The following is a 4243-nucleotide window of genomic DNA, read 5'->3' on the forward strand; positions in this document are numbered from 1 at the left end:
TCTCTTCTCAGGGTTTTAGACAGGTGTGCGTGCACTCATACCTGGGGTGTTTTTCAAGCTGCTGGGTCTGGGACTCCTGTGGGAAGCTGCGCACCAGCGTGTCTGCCGAGGTTTCTCAGAGGGCAAACAATTACCATGATTGGTTTCCTTCCAAAAACCTGACCTTCGAAACCTTGCTCTGATTGGCCACTAGAATCCCTCAAATTTGCATATCCGGCACCTCATGATTGGTCCAAAAGCAACCAATCATAACCCACCGTTAACAACCAATCAGGGCCCACCGTTTACAACCAATCACAGTCCACTGTTTACAACCAATCACGACCCACCGTTTACAACCCACCAGAGTGTATATAACCACGATGCCTGGCCCACAGTAGCCAGACGATACAGACGACCGAGAAGACGACACAGACGACCGAGAGGATGATGAACGACCAGGAAGACAACTGAAGAGCCTGAAGAGCTGAAACACCGCGCAGTCTCCAGACGACCCTGAAGATCCTGAAGAGCTGACACTGCATCGTCTCCAGACGACTTGGGAGACCCTGAAGAGCTGTAACACTACATCGTCTCCGGACGACCCTGAAGAGCTGTGATACCACGTCGTCTCCGTGCTGCTCACAGTAGACGACGCGACCCTTAAGAGCTGTGACACTGCGTTGTCTCTGTGCTGTACCGTGCTGCCCACAATAAACAGACGACACTGTTGTCTCCGTGTTGTAACACTACGCTGCTTGCCCCGGCTCTCACTCCTTCACTCAGGAAACCCGTTTGGCTGTCCCCCCAGGTCGGGACAGACTCCAACTGCAGAGAAGGCCATGTGGGATCTAGCACCTTAACCACCGCGCCACCTGATGGCACCAAAGTATTTCAATATTTTAACCAGTACGTCTGTCCTTGAGCAGTCCAACCGCATCTCAGCCTCCCTGGAAGGTGAAAACCCTGGTAATCATGACCTAAGCTCAGAATCTGTCTTGTAAACATTGAGTCCTTTCTCTAAGGGTTTAAGGCGATGAAAGCCTCTGAATTTTGCAGGAGTGGAGCTGCTCTAATGAGGGCAGCTCATGTTCTGTTCAAAACCTGGCCGAGGCTTGTCTGCTCTGTCAGGAAATCCGTGGCTCATGGCTCTTGGTAACACAATACCAAAACCACGTGGTCTCACGTTCCCAGCTGCACACAGTACAGGGGGACCCATCTGGCTACCTTTCGGGGTTCTGGGGAGAAGGCCCCACACATCTGCATATTGAAATGCACATTGTTAATTACCATCCTTTCATTTCTCCCTTTTATGACAGGGCAGTAAAGGACCGTTCTGCGATCTCGTTTTATATCGCCTATAAACCTCATTTCAGGAGCGTGGGGAAGCGTGCCCAGGGCCGACAGGGGAGCCAGCACACACGCTTTCTGACTGCTCTCTGACTTCTCGTGGCTAAAATACAAAACCATTCAGTTATGAACTATTTAGTAAACAGTCACTGCCATGAGCTCCCAGAGTATTAATACCCACGGCTCTCCCTGGGGGCCGCCCGGCTGTCCTCTGACCCAGCAGCAAAAGTGTTCACGCTGGGTACGTGGGAGGGGAACAGGCCCGTGTCGCGATGAGCCAGTGTCTCTGCAAAGCTGCAAATATTGTGTGTGGTGCCCGGGTGTTACCAAGTACTTGCTGTGATAAGTGGCGGCACACAGACCGGGCAATACAGCTTTGTGCACCATCACCCGGTGTCCACCAGCGGGAGTGGATATAGACCGGCACATCCCCACAGCGGCAAGGACAGAACCAGTGATGGACGGAAAGGAAGGGGTTGCCAGTGACGCACAGAAACACCAATCAACCCCAAAAGCCGGAAGAATCCGGACACAAAAAGGTACATACGGGGACCAGCAGTTAGCGTAATGGCTGTGTCACTGGACTCCCACATAGTCAACTGTGGTTTGCGTCCCGGACCCGGTGGCTTAAAACTCACGCCGGGCGCGTGTGCGTGTGTGCCCAAGATCCTGAGAGGAGAATGGAGAAGGGATTGCAGCGTGGCCATCCCCTCTTGGGGGTGATTTCTCGCTTTCTGTCTCTCTGTCTCTCTCTGTCTGGCGAGCGCACGCGCCCTATAGCAAAAACCTCTCCCCCCCCCAAAAAAAAAAAGCTACATAGGGGGCCAAAAGGTGCGTGGTGGTTGGAGCGCTGGACTCCCACATGGCTGACCACAGTTCAAGGCCCAGTCCCTCCCTGTCTCCCTCTGATCAAATTTAAAAATAATAATAATAACACTAAATAAATTAAAATGTAATTTTTTTTTGTTTTTTGGAGAGGTTTTTGCTATAGGGCGCATGCACTTGCCAGACAGAGAGAGACAGAGCGAAAGAAAGCGAGAAATCACCCTCCCGGGGGGGATGGCCACGCTGCAATCCCTTCTCCTCCATTTTCCTCTCGGGATCTTGGGCATGCACGCACACGTGCCCAGCGTGAGTTTAAGCCACCGGGTCTGGGACTTGAAACGTGGTCAACTACATGGGAGTCCAGCGACACAGCCATTACGCTAACTGCTGGTCCCAATAATTCTTTTTTAAAAAGGCTATATACACCATGACTTCACTAATGTGAAATTCTAGAAGAGACACAAGGAAGTCATAGGGGCAAATGAAGATCAGTGGTGGCCCGGGCCTGGGGTGGAAGGGGGGAAGATTGCGAAGAGGAACAAGAACATGTGGGGGCGATGGGAATATCACTCATCTTGATTGTGGGGGTGGTTGTTCATGGTGCATGGATCTGATTAAGATTCACCAGATGTGGTGGCCGGCAGGTGGCATGGTGGTTAAGGATGCTGGATTCCCACAGGGCTGAGCCGTTTCGAGTTCTGGACCTGGTGGCTCGCTTTCTCACGGTCCCACTCTCTCTCTCTCCCTCTCTCTTTGTCTTGCTCTTGCTCTGTCCCTCTCTGATCAAATTAAAAATAAATAAAAAAAATTAAAAAAAAAAAAAAAAGATTCACCAGGTGTGTAAGCCAGCAGGTGGCATGGTTGTTAAGGTGTTGGACTCCCACATGGACTCCCACACTTCAAGTCCCAAACCGGACAACTTGAAACTGTCACCGGGTACATGTGTGTGTGTGTGTGTGTGTGTGTGTGTGTGTGTGCGTGTGCCCAAAATTACAGGAGAAGAAAGGAGGAGGGACTGCAGAGTGGCCATGCCGCTGAGGGGTGACTTCTTACTTCCCCTCTCACTCTCTCTAGCCTCTCCAGTGATTGCATGCACCCTGTGGGGACAGGGGAAATCTTAAATAACATTTAAAAAAAGATTCACCAGGTGTGGACCTCACTGGGTATGTAAATTATACCTCAGTAGTGACCTCCATGAAAGTAGGTGGACGGGTCAGCAAGTGACATGGTAGTTAAGGGTGCTGCACTCCCACATGGCAGACCACAGTTCAAGTCCCCTACCTGATGGTTTGCTTTCTCATTTCCTCTCTCTCTCTCTCTCTCACTCTGTCCCTCTCCGGTCAAACGAAAATAAATAAAGTTAAGTAAAATTATTCTTTAAAAAAAAGAAAAAAAGCAGATGGGGTGGAGGCCAAGACACACTGAAAAGTCAAGGCCTTCTCTCTCCTGCCGGGTGAGGAGGTCACCTTAGTCTTGCCCAGACGCCAGTCCTTTGGCCTGGGACCACCTGCCTAGAGAGCTAAACCACTCTGCAGTGCCCTGCACCCGTCAGCAGTGGTGGGGACGCCACCGTGAGCCAGCTGGAGGCCCAGGGGAGGGCTCCACCGCCTCCTCCCGGTTCCCAGGGCTCACATGTTTGAGAACTTCTCTAGTGACGACCTGTAGAAACGATCCCCATGCATGGGGCCAGCAAGTGGCGTGGTGGTTCAGGGGCTGGTCTCCTACATGGTCAACCGCGGTTCGACACCAGACCTGGTGGCTTTGTTTTCTTACTTTCTCCCTCCCTCCCTCCCTCCCTCTCTCCCTCTCTGATGAGTGTACATGCCCTATAGCAAATTAAAATAATAATAAAATAAGGGACTGGCAGGTGGCATGGTGGTTAAGATACTGGACTCTCACAGAGTCAACTGCAGTTCGAGTCCCGCACCTGGCAGTTTGGTTTCTCACTCTCCCTCTCTGTCTGTGTCTGATCTAATTGAAGAATGATAATAAAGAACATTGAATAATTCGTTTTTTTTTTTTTTTTTTGAGAGGTTTTTGCTATAGGGCACGTGTACTCACCAGAAAGACAGAAACAGAAAGTGAGAAA

This window comes from Tupaia chinensis, unplaced genomic scaffold (assembly GCF_000334495.1).
Source record: "Tupaia chinensis unplaced genomic scaffold, TupChi_1.0 Scaffold000067_1, whole genome shotgun sequence".
NCBI lineage: Eukaryota > Metazoa > Chordata > Mammalia > Scandentia > Tupaiidae > Tupaia > Tupaia belangeri.